The sequence below is a fragment of the Rattus rattus genome, chromosome 13, assembly GCF_011064425.1.
Source record: "Rattus rattus isolate New Zealand chromosome 13, Rrattus_CSIRO_v1, whole genome shotgun sequence".
In the NCBI taxonomy this organism is placed as follows: domain Eukaryota; kingdom Metazoa; phylum Chordata; class Mammalia; order Rodentia; family Muridae; genus Rattus; species Rattus rattus.
This window is the reverse complement of record NC_046166.1, coordinates 20,776,680-20,798,013: the sequence shown is the minus strand read 5'-3', so window position 1 is coordinate 20,798,013 and position 21,334 is coordinate 20,776,680. Positions and strand designations below refer to the sequence as shown.

Sequence of the window (21,334 nt, the reverse complement as noted above, 5' to 3'; positions counted from 1 at the left end):
AATAAATAATACACTCATTTCTCATTGCTTGATTGCATAAAATGTTATGAAGGACAGTGCAAATGTGCTCTGCATGAATTATGCATTTTTAAAGAAATGAGTTTTATTCCTGTATTTACTCATATAACTAAGCCCTCTGTTTTTCAGGGACTAGAAAATGGAAAACACAATCCACTGTATACAGAATCCACAGGAGCATAAGAAGTATATATACATGTATGTATATATACACATGTATGCATATATATCCATATAATACACATGTATGTGCACATAAATGTTTATACATATATACACACACATATTATACACATGCATACACACGCTATGCATTATGACTATTGCTGTGAGGGTTGAGTTTGTTTATTCAATACAGACTGACCGGAAGACTAGAAGCTTTTGACTTTATTTCTAATAAAGGAAAAAAAATAAATGCATTCCAGGTAGTAAAAAAGAATCAAAGCCTATTACCGTACCTCTCAACTGTGATCTATCACCAACAATAACAGAGAGATATAGCATATTTTTGTGATATGAAATATTTATCCCAAAATACAGAAGCTTGCTCATTAGGCTATATAAAGCACACGGAAGGGAGCCATAGAGCTGTGATGCTCATGTGCTGTTTGAAATCACAAGGCCCGGAGCACCGTGGTGCTGGCAAAGGCTTAAGGTGGGCCATCACCGAAGACACTGCTCAGCTGCACGGGGCACCGGGACTGCACTTCTAAGACGCTCCCTAGTGACAATGCCACCAACGATGACTAGGACACAGTTTGAACCGCAACATGCTAGACAATATGCCTAATTAAATACGACTCTCATCTGAGAGATCAAGCTGAAGAACTAGCTTAATAGTTAAATAGTATTTAACTATTTAACTACCACATAAAACTCTGTCAAACACATTATCAAACCAGGAACGGAAATAAAGAGCTGTGCTCTCTCCCAGAAGCATTGAGAAACAGGGGGAACAGTTGCCTGTGAGTTCTTCGCTTTCCCACGGGGACAATAACTCAACACAGTTTGCAAAAGATTCTGGAGGGTTCTGATTCCATGAATGGTTAAGAAGGACTAGGAATTAGTCTATCATTACATGTATAAGTGAGCAGTTTAGAAGTACTTACTATTTTTAACTTAAAATTCATCTGACAAGTATAAATAATGCACTAGAAACAGTAGAATACCAGAAGCCGAGGACAGGGTCAGACTGGATGTTCCTGTCCGCTGGTGGCCTTCAGTGAAAATCTGCACCATGGTGCACTCCACAAGGAGACGACGGGCTGCACTGAATGTGTGAGGTTGCTAACTGCGCACTCCACGATGAGGAAGTTCACATCGAAGCAGCGGAAGCCCAGGATGTGGAGTAAGTAACGTGTGTGTGTGTGTGTGTGTGTGTGTGTGTGTGTGTGTGTGTGCGTGTGTGCGTGTGTGTGTGTGCATGTGTGCGTGTGTGCGTGTGTGTGTGTGTGTGTGTGTGTGTGTGTGTGTGTGTGTGTGTGTGTGGGGGAGATGGAGATCATGATTTCAGAGCGGAGGTGAGCGTGGGCTTCCCAGAAAAGATAAAGAACACATACACACCACAGACTGTAGCTGGCATGCATGTCATTCCAGCAGCAGGAGCCAGAGACAGGAGAATCATGAATATGAGGCCAGTTTTGGGATAAATTTCAGGCCTCTTTGGGGTACATGGTGAGACGCCAATTTAAAATAAAAAAACAAGGAAAGGAAAAAAGGGAGTGAGCAGAGTGGTTCTAGGGCAACAGGTAGGGGGGCACAGGAGGGTGCCACTCAGCCTGAACACTGTGTGTGTGTGTGTGTGTGTGTGTGTGTGTGTGTGTGTGTGTGTATGTGTGAGAGAGAGAGACAGAGAGAGACAGAGAGAGACAGAGAGAGACTTATTAGACTAGCTTACAGACTGAGGTCCAGCTACTCTAACAATCACTATCTACCAGTGGACGGTCCAAGAATCCACTAATTGTTCCGTTCACAAGGCTGCTGGATGCCTTAGCTGGTCTTCAGTGCATACCTCAGAATCCCCAAGAAGTGGGCTCTGAGTCCAGTGAAGGAAGGGACCTGCCAGTAAGATAGAGAGAAAGCAGGGCCAAAAAGAGCCAGCTTCCTTCTCCCCTGTCCTTTATATAGACTGCCAGCAGATGGTGTGGCCCAGATTAAAAGTGAGTCTTCCCACTTCAAATGATCTGGATTAAACGTGTACATTCCCACCGCAAAAGATCCAGATTAAAAGTGGGTCTTCTCGCTTCAAGTGATTTAGTAAAGAAAAAGTAAAATCCCTCACAGGTATACTGAGCTGCTTGGGTTTTAGTTAATCCAGATGTAGTCAAACTGACAACCAAGAAGAACATCATAATGACTGTATTTGTGACTGCCTGGCATGCACCCATGATTCCTCATGCTTCCTCTCTAGGGGAATTTTGCTTCCTTGTGAGAAACCAGTCTAAATGGTTCACATAGATGAGGCCCAGTCTCCTCCTACAGGGACATAAGCTCTCCTTCTGAGCAGCAAGTTCTGAAATTCCTGCTATGCCCTCTCACAAAAACCTGCCTTGTTTAGCAGTCTCCAGTTGCACTCCTCCTGGCGGCTTTGGGAGGGTGTGAGAAGCCCCACACTCTGACCCAAACCTGAGTCACTAAGTCAACAGTCACTGGACATAATGCTTTACAGCTGTTTCCCCAAATAAAAATGAATAACAAGACCCTGGACACGTTCATCACTTTCTTACAAGGACATGTTCTGTTAATTCAGTAATGAGCTTTAAACCAAAAACAGAAGGGAAAAGCAGTTAAATATACTAAATGTTCAAGGTTCAAAATGGGACCGGTTTAGACTGTAAGTTCATAAGGGTCAATGTGAGGTTCACTGGAAAGAGAGAAAACATTCCACCACATATATCGAATTCTCATCACAATGGCCCTACCCATTCAAGTTTCAGTAACCAGAATGAGTTACTTTGTCTCAGTTTCTCTAACTTTAAAATGGAAAATTTGAACAATTTAAATCACATAATTTATTTTTAAAGGTACCATGTACAGAGGCTGGGAAGAAGATGACTCAGCAGTTAAGAACACTGGCTGCCCTCTCAAAGGACACCGGTTCGATTCACAGACACAGTATCTACATGATGGTTCCCCACCATATATAACTCCAGTTTCAGGTAATACGATGCCTCTTCTGGCCTTGACAGGCATCAGGCAGTCAAGTAGTGCACAGGCAGGCAAAACACTCATAATTGTAAAATGTAAAGTGAAAAGTGAATTTTCTATAACCTTCAAATGTGACAAAATGTTGGCATGGTAGAGAATTTTTAATTTAGTTTTTTTAAATCATATGCATATCTTTGTCTGTGTGTCAGTATGTACCCATGAGAGCAAATGTTTGTGGAGGCCAAGGACATCAGACCCTTGATCTGGAGTTACACGATATTGTGAGCAGCCTGATGTGGGTGCTGGGAACTGAACTCAGATCCTTGGCAAAAGCAGGCTAGTCTTAACTACTGGGCCATCTCTCCAGTCCCAAGGCAGAGGGTTTTTATTATTATTATTACCATTATTATTATTATTAATTATTATTATTATTTCTGTAGTTCCTTTGGAAAAATAAAATAAAAAGTCACCTGAGTTTGAGAGGTTGGAAAGGGCTAAAAATTATGACATCTATTCAGCTAACAAATTAAATAAAATATACTAAGAATCAAATGATTTGGGAGCAATAATATTTCTGGAACAGTACAGCTTCATCTTTTAATGATTTGTAGAAGCATTTTCAGGGAATGAGTCAGAGTTTCCTGTACAGCACCCATCCCTGGCCGTATCAGGGGAGGACAGACATTGCTGGCAAACCATTTCCTCTGCAGGCACTAACAGCTCTCTTCTCAGGCCCGCCATAGTCCAACATGATGAGGGGCAGGGTGGCTCTGACGGCCATCCTGAACTGTACCCTGAAGACGTGAAGAACCTTCATTCATAAAGAGACTTCATTCACGCACCATCCTGACGGCTGCTCCCTTTTCATTTTCTGCTCAGCCCATTCACATACTAGCATTCAGTGAAATCCTTCCATTTGACTATCCGTCAGAAAACATGCCAACTATCTCCGTGAGGTACTGGGATACAGAAATATAAATTAAGTGTACAGTGAAAGGAGTTATATCTAAATCGTGTGAGGATAAATTGTTATCCACCCTGCAGCTGCCAAGATCTGTTCACTTCACAATCATCTGAGCTTCTAGTGTAGTCATGAGAAGCTTCTAACCAGTACCATGAGGTTATTATAAATGGGAAGGTGCATTTCCCAAATTTGTATAACACGAACTAGTGGTGCAGCTGTCCCCCAGAGGCTCAAGACATTTTGACTATTCTGAAACTTGGGAAGAAGTTCTGGGTTGGGGAAGACATCTTAAAAATCTGTAATCAAAATTTAACTGTCAGATGAGACTTCTAGTACAATTCTCAGCAAGTCACTATGTGGCCAGACAACCTCAAAGCAAAACTTGTTTATCCTCTCCCTCCTACCCCTTCCTTCTGCCCTACCCTTCCATTCCTATCCCCACTTAAACCTCCCACTCGATCTCTCCTTTCCCTTCATACTCTGTGATTGACGATGCCCTCCCAGAAACCCTTTCTTCCTCCCATGGATCTTCTTTGGCTTCCTGGATTCTATTGGTTCTCCAAGCTTAAGCCACGGATCTAAAGTTTTGAGTCAGGAGCCACCTATCAGGCAAAGCATGTGGCCTTTGAGTTTCTGGCTCTGGGTTACCTTGCTCATAACTTTTTAAATATTGTTTGCTTGGCTGTTTGTTGGTCTTGGGGGAAGGGTGTCAAACCCAGTCTCTGGCATGTTAGGCAAGCACTCTATACTATGCTACATTTCCAGCCCCTAAAAATCTGCTTTAAAGTGTCCCGAAGATGTTAATGCCTCAAGCTGTAGCAAACATCAATTCTCCACAGAAGACTCTACATCAATCTAGAGTTCACAAAAGTCCACAAATATTCCAGGAACCCAGTTTGTTCTTACAAAGACTCAGAGTACACAAATGCAAGCAAGATATAGCAGAAATCACACGGGGGGGAAAATCCCATATCAGCTACAAGTTTGGATATTGAGTCAAAAACTAATCTTTTGGTTAGTATATAAAAAATCTAATCGTGGCATTTTCATATCCATATATCACAGTGCTTTGCCCTTGTTTGCCTCCTGCAGTTCTGTCCCTAACCCCCATCAACCTCCCCTGACAGTGACCTTCTCCCCTCTGCTTTTTGTCGAATGTACGCTATTACCCTCTCGTTCCCCCTTTATGTCTTCTTCCTCTTTCATAGACACTTTCAACTTCCACATCATGTATTTTCCACATATGAGAGAAAACAAACAATATTTGTCAATAAAGTACAATGAAGTAAGCCTCGCTTACTTTAATATAATGATCTCTAATTTCTCTCATTTCCTATAAATGGCATGACTCCATTCTTCTTGAGAAAGCTGCATAATATTCTACTCTACATATACGCATTATGTCATACATAGCTTCTTTTTCAATTCATCTATTAATGGACATCTAGGCTTGGTCCATGCATCATTTATCATGTATAGTGCAGCAACAAGCATGGATACACAAGTACCTCTGTGGTGTGTGCACTTAGATTCCTTTTGCTATACATTGCAGAGTGGTATGTCTGAATCACACAGTAGGTCTGGTTTTAGGGACTTTTTTTTCCATAGAAACCTCCAAATTGATTTCTATAGCAGAAATACCAGTTTGAATTTGTCTACAGAAGTAAACGTAGAGTTTTTAAAATGAATATGGAGTACAAAACCATTCAAAGTAAAGTTTTCAAAATTAAGCAAATATTTTAAATAGCTGCAAGATTTAAAACAAAATCATGTAAATTCACTGACATTTGAGACGTGATGAATATGTTTCTTAACAGACTAGGTGTAAAACAGCTGGATGGATAATCTGGGAGATTTAAGATAGAATTGTAGAAATAATCTAAACTAAAGAGGGAATAGCACAGGTGGGGAAATGTCTGGCACAGGCTGGACAGCACAGGATGTTGAAAATCAATAGAGCCAATTGGATTTCAATGAAAAAAAAAAACAGATGCAAGGTAACATAGGAAGGAAAGACAGCTGATGAAAGACGTCAACAGAGAGTAGTAAAGGCTCAGCACAAGTAAACTGAAGCATGGAACAACGCCCACACCCACCATATCACAGAGATGCCTACCACAGAATACCAAAGACAAATGAGTCTTTTAGAGATCCTGAAGGGAAGGATGTGTTATTTCTAAAGACATCACTAGTTGACTTCTGAAGTCAAACTCCAGTGAAAATATATCCATTGCAGTGAAAATAAAAAGTGTCAAGCTGCATCAGAACTACATCTTCAGAACAGGACAAAATACTGATTTAAAAAATGTGTCCAGTGCGCTAGACTTTGAAGCAGTAAAGGAAAAGGGTGATGCTCAGAGATAAAGTGCTTGTAAGGAGGAGAAGTTAGAACTAATCCACTGAATCCATAGCTTTTGTGTCTCTGGGTAAACTAACTACAAATTAAAAATATACACAATGAAACTGTAACTCTATTGGAATTGTCCACACAAGGTCTTTTTAGTCATTGGTCTCTAAATAATGTAGGCTGTCAACTATTTATAGAGCATTTCCATCACATAAAGAACTAAAAGGTGACTAAAATTTACACATGGCCAAAGAAGATGGTAGATGCACGTAGGTCACATATATTAAACCATTCTACACGGGGGACTTGAATATACTCACAGATTTGATAAATGTCAAAGATACTCAGAGATTGCTATACATGGTTCTTTATAAGCAGGTTCAAGGACCCCATATTGATCATATCAAGGCACTGGTTGGACAGCCTAAGACACAGCTGTGTGACATAACTAAATGGTTTTTAAATTATCTTTCAACCTTAATTCTTATTTAGTTAGAAAAGTGACAGATTGTGATTAATTATTTGATCTGAACTGAATATTTAAACCCTTTCAAAATTCTTATGTTAAAACACAAAACTCAAGATTTTTTTATGGGGCCTTAAAGATATATTTGAGCTTGAATGAGGCCCTATAAGAAAGAGACATATCTTCCTTATAAGGAGAGATAATGGGAGAAGAGGCTGGATCTATGTCAAGTATCAAGGCAGGACCATTTGAGCATATAAGTAGCAGGAAGATATCAGCAGTCTTCACTAGTAACTGAATAGACCAGCATCTCAGGAATATACTTCTTGGCCTCCAAATTGTGTTCAAGACACCCCATCTTTGTTACAGCAGAGATGAACAATGTGATCATTCTTCATGTAATAATACTTTATTTGTTGTTTTGACTTGGTTGGGTTTGTTTGTCACCGGGTCTCATATAGCCCAAGCTGGTCTAGAACTTTCTATGTGGCCAAAATTGACTTGATATCTTCATTGTGCTGCCTCTACCACAAGTGGTATAATGACGGGTCTGCACCAGCACTCTCACCTCCCAATACTTTTTAATAAGCTTTGTTTTGAGGTAGTAGCTGCTAAGAAAAGTCAAGAAGAGGAGTCACTGAAAACCAACTCGGCCAGATTCTTCTCAGGCTTCTCCCTTCTTTTCTGGATGTCCTCATTTGCTGCTTCTGCCAGCAGGGAGACATTCATTCTCCTTGCCAACTGAAGCTCTTACAAAGCCTTCTGCAATAAATTGGATTTCCAACAAATTGAATGTTCCCTAGTGCTAAACAATTAGTCATATAAATTCCCAGAACTTGTATCACTGTACTGGTAGTGACTCTAAAAATATTTGAACAAAATCTTCCTGGATGTTATAAATTTACTATGAAAGTCTTTTTTTCAACAACACTGGATATTGGGTTTAAGGGTATCTTTCCCTTTTCATGATAAGAATAACTCTTTCTCTCCCTCTCTCTCTCTCCCTCTCCCTCTCTCTCTCTCTCTCTCTGTGTGTGTCAGTCTGTCTGTCTCTCTTACACACACACACACACACACACACACACACACACACACACACACACCAAGCTAAACTATGTCTCAGTGATTGGAGGTTGGCAGGCAGGACCTTCACCTTCAGCATCTCCTGTTGGAGGTAGCTTGAGGGAACCTGCTTTATATGTTGCTTAGAGAACTGTCTTTCTGGCCTTGACACCAAAGGCACATGACCCTCCAGCACTGCATGTCCAAGAAGGGACAGAGCTGTGTTTCTTGCCACCCAGAAAGTGCCTACAAAAGTCATTCTCTTGCCTGAAATGACAACAAATTATGCAAGAAATAATAGCTCACACTTATTGAATGTTTTAAAATACTTGACGCATTCTAACTGCATTTAGTTTCATTGACTGTATATCTAAATATAGGATAGGCACTGTAATTGCCCCTCTACTAGGAGTAGAGAAATTGGGTCACAAAGACATTATGTGACTGGGCTTACCCAGTATTACAGCTGGGGAGAAGCCAGGTGATGGCTTAGGAACTTAGGAATTAGTCAATCTGATGATCTCTGAAGTTCATCTTCCTACCCATAGTTCCATGCACACATCTTTAAAGGACCAATTGTGTTATCTCACACATCCTGCTGTGGGGTCTAAGAGAAGTAGGTATAAAGATGAGAAGGTTCAGAAGATCTAAAAGTCTTGTCTGAGCACTAGAAAACCTCAGGTTATAGACCTAGCTATTAACTGTCCAACCTTCAGGCAAATTACTCAATCCTCCTAAGCCTCAATTTTTTCATCTGCAAATTGGGTATAATTATAACCTTCCATTATGGTTGATGAGAGGCAGAAGGAGGGTTCAGCTGTATAATCTTCCTATGACACCATGATGCCATATCCTCCTAAAGATTATAATCTTCCAAAATTGTGGGAAAAGCAAATGCTTACTGGTTTCCAGCTGGTTGGAGATGTGTAACCCAACCCCCAAACAGAATGTTCTGATCTCACTATACCTAAAATGTCTGATATTCTGAACTAATTGATATGTCAGCATACAGGATATACTAGATATTGAAGGAAGGTCGCCCTTTTGCTCATACTGGGCTTACGTAACATGGGCATGTATATCCTCCCATTATACTCAATGTCAAAAGAAATGGCACCAAAAATGAGAATTAGGAGCCCAGAGACATCAGTTTGCTATTTTCTCAGCAGAATAGTCTCCCTTCTACCTGTAGGATAATAGTAGGGTCTCACATAGATGTGACTGTCCCACAACATGGTGTGATGCCTTCAACCCCCAGGGAGCATGCCCAGGTCACTCTACTAATCAAGAGCTGTAGATCATTGAGTCTCATTCCATTGGCCATGTGGAGCCTGGAAAGCAGGTAGAGGCTCTGTTCAGAGAGTATGGATATAAGTTGCAGAGTGGAAAGTCCCTCCTGGTAGTTATCATCTAGTCCAGAGCCTCAAAAAATGCTGCAAAAGTCTCCTGAGTGCTCGCCATGAAGCACCAAAATAAAATTGTTTATAAAATAAAAATTCAAAGGGAAAAACTACCTAGCAGCTAGGGAATCCAGCAATCTGATAGTATTTGTGGGAGGACTAGTACCAAGGCTGGTGCTTCAGTTAGAACTTTACAAATAGCCTTTCATATACCTCTCAGGCTGCTACAGAGATGATTTTAAGCCACACATATCCTGAACTATAAGGGGTCTAGTGGTGTTCATGCTCTGTTCTTATGTTACATTCTCTATAAAAAATAGTGTGATAAGCACACGGAATATTCTGTTAGCAAGAGAAGCTCTCTTTGACCATCACTTTCCATGAAACCAAGAGAGGTGCATCCTCTACCAGAAGTGATAGATCTGTCACAAATGAACCCATGGCTGTGTCTTGGCTTCTCCTCAACAGTCAGTTCAGTCAGCTCTGGGCCTCTGTGAGGTGTGTCTCTTCATAAGTCACTTGAAGGTTAGCATGTCATCCTAGTGTTTCAAAGTCTAGTAAACAAATCCTCAATATCCTTCCTATCTCTCCATCAGGGATTATAGGTCAGGTATTTTGAGGTTGGCTCATAGATCAACCCTGCTTCTAGTGTTGTATAAAACTGACCTTCTCTCTATTCTCCCAGACCCATCAACCCCAATAACTGCAGCAGCACCTTACTGTCATGGTGTTCTTGCTGATTTAGAAGTGTCAGGTGTGACACTGAGGTTAAATGGCTTACATCAGGGTGGAGAAGGACAAGAGAGATAGCTAGATAGCCATGAAAATGAATAGAAATCTGCAACTGGAAGAGGTGAGGAGGTGAGGGGCATCTCCAGGACAAGACAGAGACCTGGGATAAGGGAGGAACCCAAGAATCAATATGGGTGACCTTAGCTCTGACTAACCACATTGGGGATACGGGACCCAAAGAGGCCACCTCCTATAACCAAACAGGAACCCTAGTGGTGTGATAGAGACACAAAGCCACCCACAAAACTTTCAACCCAAAATTTATCCTGTCTACAAGTAATGCTGGCACCAGGAGGGAGCAGAGACCAAGGGAATGGCCAAGCAATAACCAGCCCAACTTGAGACCCATCCCATGAGCAAGCACTAATCCCTAGCACTCTTTATGATATTCTGTTATGCTTACAGAAAGGAACATGTTGTCCCCAGAGAGGCTCCACCCAGCAGCTGACTCAGACAAATACAGACACCCACAACCAAACAGTAGATGGAGCTGGGGGATTCTTAGGGAAGAATAGGAGGAAGGATTGCTGGCCCCTGAAGGGGATAGAAACGCCACAGGAACACCAATGGAGTCAACTAACCTTGGGGCTCTCAAAGACTGAACCACCAACAAAAGAACATGCATGGGCTGGACCTAGGCTTACCTGCACCTATATAGCTGATGTGCAGCTTGGTCTTCATGTGGATCCCAAACACTGGAACGGGATATCCCCAAAAGTTGTTGCCTGCATGTGGAATATGTTCTACTAGCCAGGCTGCCTTATCTGACCTCAGTGGGAGAGATAAGCACCTAGCCTCACAGAGACTTAAAGTACCAAGGTGGGGATCCCCCCACCTTGAGACAGAGGAAAAGGGAATGGGAGATGAGGAAAGGATTGTGAGAGGGGGTGACCAGGAGGGGGTAGTGAGTGGGATGTAAAGTGAATAAACAAACAAAACCAAAGCAAAACAAAAATCTTGACATCATTCTAAACAGTTAAAAGCTAGAATTGTTCTGATTTCTCCTTCCTGATAGAAAACCTTGAGTCAAAAAGAAAAACAGCTGCTTTTGCAGGTGCCACTGAAGCATGAGTAATAAACATCTCTGGAGACCTGTGCTTCGTTTCTACCCTTCAGTGACAATGAAGAGCACTAGCAATGCCCTCCTTTGGCTCCATTATCATCCACTTTGAGCAAATGGGCCAACAAGGCCATGAATGTAGAACTAAGGAGCTGCCATGCCAACCCCCACCTAATTTATGTCATTCTCCTCCAAACCCCTAGAACCATGACCACTCCCAAAAATTTGGTAATCACAGAGGCAAAGAGTCTATAGTGTTGGGCAGATTTATTGTGATGAAAGGAAAACACTCCAGTCTACGGATGCCTGGAAAGGCAAGCACAGAACAAAAGGATGAGCTGTCTGCTTCTGTTAAGGTTCTTATGACTCATGGCTGCGTCCTCCACACAGCCACACCAGCATCTTAAAAAGAACGCAGTCCTGAAGACAGAGACTATTTCTTTCCTATCTCCCATGACTTAAGATCAGGGCTGCATTGACTGTATCTTAGGTTTATCTCCTAGTAAACACCAACCAAGGCAGGCAAAGCATCTGAGAAAGGAAAACCTTTACCCATTGCCAGTTGGGGTATAAACTGGTGCACCCAAGTGTGGAAATTAGTATAAAGCCTTCTTTTAAAAGCTAAAACTGAAACTACCACATGCCCCAGCTTACCACTGCTGGTTATATATATACCCAAAGGACTTTTACGACCTCACAATAGGTAAGAAATGGAACCCATCAAAATATCTATCAACACACAAAGGTATAATAAAATGTGGTGCATATGCATAGTGGAATTTTGTTCTTGACTTCATGACATTTACAGAAAAGTGAGTGGAACTGGAAATCATTATGTTAACTAAGCCAGACTGCAGAGGAGAGTTTCACATGCTTCCTCTGGTGGGAGCCTAGAGTTTGTGCTCTATAAATATGTATATCTGTGGGTCACGAAACATGAAAGCTGGGGGAGGGGACCCTAAAGGTGGGAGAGTAATAGAATACATGTGACATAAAGGCAGAGGGGTTATTGGGGGAGGAGAGAACCAGCAGGAGAGGGTTGGAAAGCAGGGGAGGGAGGAGAGGGTAATCTAGAAGAACAAAGAATATATGCAAATGCTTAATGAAACCTGTTACTTTGTATGCTAAGTCTATAAACTACTAATGAAAAAGCTTATTTTCTGCTGCAGTTTAAGGATAGGATAAGATTTAAAAAAAAAGAACTATATTGTTTTGGTGATTTTTTTAAAAAATTCTCCCATCTTTAAAAATCTAAAAACAAAAATCACTGAAAATCACTCCGTTCAGAGCAAATCTTAAATTTTAAAACAGTTGATGACCAAACACCTTAATTTTCCTTTCTCCCTCAAATGAGGGGTTCCTATATTAGCACCCATTTGTGCAGGCTGAGAAGAGACAGCCCTGTGCAGTGCAAAAGCTTCCTTGACATGCCAGGATGTGTGACTGGGGATGGCCACACTTCCCTAAGCTTCCAGCAGCCTGGTTTCCAGCTAGAGACAGAGGAAGGGAGTGTGGAGAACCTCCTGTTACTCAAAACTACTTGGGGAACCTGTGATGCCCTGTTTTTATTGTGTGAGAAATTTCAGTTCTTCAGGAAGGAATTTGAATTATGAGAACTGATTAAGCACAAGACACAAAGGTGCTCCCTCCTCCCTCTCTTCCTCTCTTTCTTCCTCCCCCTATTCCTTTACTCCTCTTTGTCTTCACAGTCCTCCCCCTCCTTCTGCCCTCCTCCTCCTCTTTTCCCTCCTCCTCCTTCTCCTTTTCCTCCCCCTGTTTTAATTCTTCCTCCTTTTCTCCAAGTCCTTCCTCTCCCCTAATTCTCTTCTTCCCTCCTCCTCCTTCTTTTCCTTCCCTCCAACATCCTTCTCCTCTTATCTTTCCTACCCTTTGTCCTCCTTTTCTTCCTATCATATATCAATATTTCCCTCCTGAACCTGCTAATGGTCCTAACATAGCTTCCAGACTCAGATTTCAGAAGATACTGGCAATTTTAAAATGATAAGAAAATGTTACTCAATATATAGGACAAGTCACTCTGAAGACTTTTCCAATTATCATCTCAGGGAAGTCCCCAGCCAGGTACCTGCACAATGACTCAGGCTAGGTGCTCAGAAATGAAACTTTCTTGTCCCAGTAGTTCTTGATACTGGTCTGCTCATCCCAAATTAACTCACACTGGCATTTTAGGTTGAAAACATCTTTCAAAGCTGTAAATCTAAGAGCAGAATGAAGATATTACTTGTTTTATAGGATTGCTAGATAAAGAAATAGCATTTTTACTCAGCTTCAAATCACCTTGGTAGGTAAATTTGGGAATTTGTGGAAAGAAAGGGCAAATTTGGGGTTGGGGATTTAGCTCAGTGGTAGAGCGCTTGCCTAGCAAGCGCAAGGCCCTGGGTTCGGTCCCCAGCTCCGAAAAAAAAAAAAAGAAAAAAAAAAAGAAAGAAAGGGCAAATTTATTTGTAGAATATTCACCACTGAATTGAGCATTTAAAAACAAAATGGTTCTTTTCGTGCTTTTAATATAGTGTTTTAACTACTTATAAGATGTGTGTAAGTAGCTTGCTACTACTACAGTTAGCTTCCTAAGACAACATATAGAAGAAAAACCTAATAGAAAGGAACAAGGAAAGGCTTAATCTCAAAGTCTCGAACATACTCGGACTGATGGATACTTGTTCTTTTCTCATGGCCAGTCTTGAAATGTTCCTGCTGATCCTGACTTCTTCCCAACTTCCCAACTGAACTACAGACTAGGGGTAGAACCACAGTATAGTATATCTATATGCCACTTGAACCAAGAGTGAACTGGTAACCTAAGAAAACACAGGCCTTCTCCCCACAACACTTACAGACGGTCTCCGGTACTCTAATTTGATGCATCAAATAACGCAGTGGGTTTGTTACATTGGGGATCATGGATAATTTTCAGGTAGAAAGAGCATACCCTCTGTCCAATCAAATCCAAGATGTCAACTTCCCTAAATTGTAGCCTTTCCCCAAGACAAGGTCAACAGTACCCATACTCACATAACTACATCCTAGATATTTCCAAGACTTCTTATTTCTCCATTTTTCATCCTTGTAGTTGAAGATAACATTTTGAGTTGTGTGTATGCATGAGTGTGTGTGTGTGTATGTGTGTGCGTGCACATGCATGCGCCCATGTGCATGTGTGTCAGCTCTTGAGTGTCAGTCCACATTTAGGTAATTTTAACTCCTTTCAGATCTATCTCAAGTTGTTTATCAAGTATAACTTTACAGCCTTAAAAATTCTTCCCTTTGTTCCTGTGGATACCAGGAAGTGCTTGCTGCCCTCAGAAGTTCATGAAATCAAATCTCCAAACTGGAGGAAGGGAAGGGAACTCTTCACAGTTCCAAAGCCCTCCTCACTAGGTGTCTGCAGTCACCAAATAGTAGTGCTAGAAATCAGGTGGGGATGAGAAATGTCTCATCTATTGCCCTTACCTCACAGTAATAGAATAGCACCTCAGAAAAGTTAAATAACACATCGAAGTTCCCATGAAAAACAAATCAAAATTTCTTCTACTTCTCCCTATTCTCTTCAGATATGTTAACCAATATGTTAACGTCTTCCCAATGTGTGTTGATTTCTAATCTACCTTGGAATCTTATGAATGTAGTAATTGAACTTTTGATTGACACCATGAGAAAACAGTAATGAATGACAATGGAAGACTAGCGTCTGTGACACCTCCCTTGAGCCATGTATAATGGATAGTGCAAGGGGGTCAAGGCCCTTCATGGAGCATAACCACTAAATGACAGGAAGGATAAGGTATTTGAAACACAAAACCCAATGTCTGCCCTCAGAATGGGGAGCCCTTTCAAAAAGCTGAAAAGATCATTTACTGCTTCATCAGACAGAATGTGAAAAGCATGGGCCATAAATCACTATAACTCACAGAACAGAGCATGGAATGGAAGATTATTCCATCCATATATTTTCATTACAGGAGCATTAAGCATGGGCATAAATTCAAACATTCAACAAAACATGTGAAAAACGTATTAAACTCTCCGACTGGTCATGAGATTTTTTTCTCCAACTAAATATTTAAAATGAATGTAATTAAAGTGTGAATCAGAGCCAATGTCTCTGAAAATGAAAGTAGTTAAGTTGAACTAAAGAATTTTAAATTTTCAAATATTAGAAATGGAAGCTGCAAGACTGTAAGAGAGAAAAAAGCAACTAATGTACAAGCTTGCTAACCGGCCCAAGAAAAGGTAGTTTTGACAAGTACACTGTCCTATTTTAATAAAAGAAAGAAAAACAAACACGACAGAGTCAAAAATGTTAGCATTAATTTGTAATTTCATTTATTTATTTGTGTGTACCAAAGCTCTCGTGTGGGGGGCAGAGGGCAACTTGTAGAAATTGGTTATCTTCTTCCACAACATGGGTTCTGGGGACCAAACTCAGGTCATTAGGCTTTGGTGGCCATAATCTTATATCTACTAGGACATTGCTTATAGTCGACAACTTTTTTTAAGGTTTGTAAAGTAATAAGAAATTGCCCTTCAATGTTGCATCTTCTCTAGAATAAGATATATATTTGGGGTCAATCACATCTTAATTTGTTCTGCTCACTCAGTCCCCATCTCAAACACACACACACACACACACACACACACACACACACACACTTAATACAATTATAAAAATACACACATTTTCTAGAAAAATCATCAAGCATTTGGCATGAGTCTCCTAATCATTTTCTGAATATGCTGACGAATTTTTTAAAAGAAGGTAAAAAAATAAGTTCAAAATTTAAATAATACAAGAGAATTTTAACTGATACATAACTTCATGAATAAACCCAAACTCGGAGACTTAGTTCTATACATCTAAATGATTAATCTACTTGAAGTAAATGTAATTATTGTAAGTAACCTTTGAAAGGAGTAACCTAACTGAAATACTATGAAAACTCAAATAATTAATAAATAATAGCATAAACTTAATTTGTAAACTTCCAGTAACTATGTTTAAACTCCAAAAATGTCAAAAATTATATGCATCACTATTTATTAGTTATGAAACAACTTGTGCACAATGAAATAAACTAAAGAAGCATTGAAATCAGAATGCTGAATGAACATCTATATTATATTGACCATATCGACAACATTCTGAAAATCGCAAACAGTCTGCAAAATCTGAAAACAATCCCAGCTCTAGTGGGCCTCTTAAAGACACATTCACAGACTCTAGGTAAAAGCATTTTGATTAGTTATTACATAGCTTCAATAAATAGAGTCATTTAAGATTAACCCCTATTTTCTCAATAGTTGTTGGAGTCAATTTGCAGATCAAAGGTCTAGTTCAGCTGTGTTGTTGGGATCACAGAAGACAAGAAGAAGCTTTATAATGCTATCTATAAAAAACTTTTCCCCTTGGATTTTGGACCTTCACTTAATGATTAAATTCTGGGGGAAAAGAACACTATCACAAATACCAAAAATGTTGACAACCTCTGGGAATCTTTTGTCAAACACAATGGAAACTGTTAATCTTTTCTTTTAAACCTCGTTTCTGATATTGGACCTCCAACGATCCCTTAGGAGGCTGAACATAGGCGTGCTTACTCCAGCCCAGAAGTCTTCCTTCCATGTGTTTCCTAAACCTGTTTTGATTGTCAACTTGACACAACCTAGAATCACTTGGGAAGAGAATTTCCATGAAGGACATCCAGATCACTTGGTCTGTGAGAGTATCTCTGAGTGATTGTCTTGAGTTCATTAATTGGTGTGGGAAAACCCAGTCCACTGTGGGCAGTACTATTCCCTGGCTTGAGGTCCTAATTATATAATAGTGGGAAAGCCTGAGTACTAGTCATTCATTTATGACATTAAATATGATATGACCAGATATTTCCAGCACCTACTGCTGTGACTTCCCTAAAGCAAGAGCATAGAGTCTGGGAGATAAAATAAGCCCTTTCTCCCCTAAGTTGCTTTTGATGAAGGTATTTTCATCTCATCTCCCACTATTTCATATGTCTGTCCATGAACTCCTGCCCATGAGCAACAAGCCTCACAAAAGACCCTCTTCCTTGATGTTCTTACCCTCCTGTGCAATCTTTTGTTTCCACCAGGAGACAGTCTACACCTACTAATGTTTTCATAATTCCATCTTCATCATAATGTCCATGCATGTTTACCTATTCCTGAGTAATTGTTTCCTCTTTGAAATATTCAACAATAGGTCTTTGGTTTGTATTGTCCATGGACCATTTTTAGCTGATCTCTACAATTTCCTTCACTTGCTGGCTGCAGTCATAAACAACAGAATCCCAATAAGCCTTTATTGAATTGAGGATTCTGTTATGTAATATCTTTCTTCCCTAAAATCAATCTATGCCTCTGAACAAAATGATACCGTTTTAACAGGAGGTTACAGCTTTTGTTTATTACATTTTAAATATTAATAACAATCTGACATTAAATATATATGTGTATACATATATAGTGTCTCCAAAGGCACTCAAGTCACCCTAAACTACTCTAATGTCATCTGTGAAAGGTCAGAAACCATGTCTACATTCTGTACAGGAATCCAAGTATCCACTAACTCAAACATACGGAAACTCTAAGACCAGAAGAGCTTTTGCACTACTGAAGAAAAGTAGAAAATAGAAAGCTCTTTCTCGAACAGCTTGTCATGTGCTTGAAGGAAGAAAAAAAAAAGGTAACACAAGAGACAAGAAAAGCATATGTTCTCTAAGTGTTTCTATGGTTGGTTTCTGGCTTAAAATAGACGAGCCAGATTCCACTGGGCTCCCATCGGACATAGCTTTTTGGCTGCTTCAGCTAACAGTGGTAGACGTGGTTGCCTTGCAGCTGGGGGCATTGCACTGAGGACCTGACACATTCTACAGCTGCCAGGAAAATTCAAGAGATGATGAGCACAGAAATTCATGAAAAGGGAGCAGGATATAAATTCGCATTCAAAGAAAATATAGATGTTCAAATGATAACCCAAACAACAAACCAAGGAAGAAGACACAGACAAGGTTTGAGAGCAGACCTTAGCATGAACAGCATGGAGTCCAGGAATCAGCATGTAGGCTCAGGAAAGGGAAATGATGGAGATGGCGGAAACAGAAGACAAAGATAGACTTAAGACCCAATGGTTAGACAACCCAGAACCCAGACCTGACACAACAGTTCCAAAGATCTGTCTACATTCAACCGGAAGGATTTGACTCTGCCCTCTTTAGTCATGCATTCAGTCATTCCCAAAGACAACCTCTTTCAGGCGATATGAGGAATGCATGTGTAGCCTTTCTCGGCTCTAACTACAGAGGAATTGCATGTTTATCATAGAAAAACATAAGATTCAAAAAAATAGATGTATGACCAATCATATTATAATTTAACTTTATTTTTGTTATCAATTTGTTCGTCATTGTTTAGTCTGAGTTGTCAGGTACTGACTGTTCTTAGCTTTTGAGGTCACTGTAAAGAAATCATATAAAAGTCTCTGCCTCTAATAACTTATACTTTTTCGGGAGAAACAAGTGAAGGTGGCAGTTTGTAAGAAGGCAACAAGGACTGCAAGAAGATCGAGGGCCAGTAAGGACAGATAGACAAGAAGTACAGGACTAGGCGGAGGGGAGACACAAATTACTACGGTACAGCAGATCAAACTGAGAGCAAAACATTAGCAAACTGATATCATATTTTACATCACACTTTTAATTTTTACATCTAAAATGTGACAAGTAATCCTCAAACCATTAAATATTAATTCACAGTATGATTTTAATGACCATGGAGAATTCCAATTCATAAGCACACCATATTATTTCACTGTTCTGTTCTCTGAGGCAATTAGATTTTTCTTGTTTTTGAATACGTTTGCATGTATGTGAGCATGTGTGTGTGTGTGTGTGTGTGTGTGTGTGTGTGTAATGAGAAAAGTAAAGATATGAGCTTGTACAGAAGGAGAAACATGGTGTTAAGTATATCAGTACCTTTAATATACAGTCCAGGAGCTTCTCAAATGTACTCCAATTCTTCTCTCTCTCTCTCTCTCTCTCTCTCTCTCTCTCTCTCTCTCTCTCTCTCTCTCTCTCCTTCCCCCTCCTTCCTCCCTCCCTCCCTTATCAGCTTCTCAACCACCCGCACTTGACAATCTTTTCATCAGCCTCACAGAAGTGCTCAGGCTTCCCCATTGCTCTACCACCAGCTTCTTTACGTAGCAGAAATACGTTTTATAGTACAGAAGTCTTCCTTCCGTGCCTAAATAGCACAGAAACCGGTACCAAGAGAAACAAGCAATAACTACCCTCTAGATTAATAAATAACAAAAAATTGCAGGGTATTCATGAAGAACCCTGCCTTTCATCCAGCTTTACGGATGCCTGGAAATGTTTCCCTCCCACTGAAGCTTCCTTCTACAAACAGGAGTGAGTAATATCTCAGACATATTTAGCACCTTCCTTGCAAGGTGCCAATGCATCTCTGAATGCTTTTAAGATACTGGAAACCACCATGCAATCTGGACAGCAAAAGAATACTATTAACAAACGTAGACAGCCTGTAGAGTCAATGTGAAAATCACTTTCATTGTTGTCTCTTTCTAGTCATGTGAACGTGACAACTGCATAATATTTTTGTCTTGAAATCCAAGACAGAAATAGATCTCAATAGTTTATAAACTACTTATCTTAAATTCTAGTCAATAGCATGATTAAACCTCTGCTCTTGTTTTTTAAAAGAAACATGTTAAACTGCCACAAAAAGAGGAAAGAAACTAAATAAGACTTGCACAAAGCTTGGAAAACAAGAAAAGGCTAAACTCCAGAAAGAAAAAGGGAAATGGCAACAGAATATAGCAATTATTTATCATATAAAATGGCTCATTATGGGGACATGCTACTGAATAATAATAGTTTCTCTAAGGAGAAACTAGGAGATGCTAAGTTGTGAGCCTGTCTTTCATGCTTCATCAAAAACCTATAGTCCAGTGCTAATTAGAAGTAAAAGTAATCTAAAATATTTGTTCCTCTCCAATGCTACCTTAGGAGAAGCAGGAGGCAAACATCCTCTTGGCTTTTCAAGTAAGAGGACGCAGACTCTGAGAGAACTACTACGGTAGTATGGATGACTCAGTTGGTCAACTCATACACTCACTGCAAACAGACTCAGCTACAAGACAGTATGGATTTGAGAGTCCACATTGCAGGTCTGGCTTTAAGTCTCTTAGCTGTGCATCTTGAATGACCAATATTGATTGGAAACTGGGTAGGATTAGAATCACCATGGAAACAAACTCTTGAATGTGTCTAAGAGGTAGTTTCTAGATTACATTAACTAAAGTGGAAAGAATCATTATAAGTATGAGATGCACGATTCTATGGGCTGAAATGAAAAGAGAAAGTGTGCTTAGCACATTGTTTCCCATTATAGATACAATGTCTTGCTGTCATTATTCCCCTGTCCTGATGGACTGTATCCTCAAACTATGAGTCAACATAAAGGTTTCCTTCTTTAAATTGTCGGGTATTTTATCATAATAATGAGAAAACTAATGAAGACAGAGTCTTCACAACCAACCTGGTGATGCTCCAGAGGCAATTAAGTAGAACATTTGAGGATTCCAGCCACAGAAATGATTGTTTAAAGCTTCTCACATTGAGGACTGTAGATCCACATGGCAACTCTTCAATCTGTCATTCATGGTCAAGGGACCTATTCACAAAACAGATATCAGTAAGAAGGATCCTTCGAAACAGGGGGCAGGTAAGAGTAAATGACAATTATGGTAGGGCATCCTTGTTATGTCCAGTGTGGTCTATACTGACTTCAGTACTGCTTTGTACCCCTCATCTTCCTCAAATTTCAAGATGTATTATTGTATACAATAGTGAAAGTTGGGTGTTGTTCCTACATTTAATTTTCACATCTATACATGGTAATGGTCTGATGTGACTCAAAGAACCACGTTTAGGTTGGTAAGAGCCAGAAATTTCCCATCAGCTTCTACTGTGGTATTATAAAAGTGGACCTAAGGGGTTGGGGATTTAGCTCAGTGGTAGAGCGC

At 40.1% G+C, this 21,334-nt stretch overlaps 1 protein-coding gene across 1 annotated transcript in view; it reads right to left on the bottom strand.

Annotated features, from left to right (window-relative positions):
• The window catches only part of Csgalnact1 (chondroitin sulfate N-acetylgalactosaminyltransferase 1), a 333,334-nt gene that overhangs the window by 229,836 nt on the left and 82,164 nt on the right, over positions 1-21,334 (bottom strand). Inside the window, exon 2 of the mRNA XM_032919242.1 lies at positions 20,848-20,982. The gene's annotated coding sequence lies outside the window, so the exon portion shown is untranslated. The remainder of the gene's footprint in view (positions 1-20,847; positions 20,983-21,334) is intronic.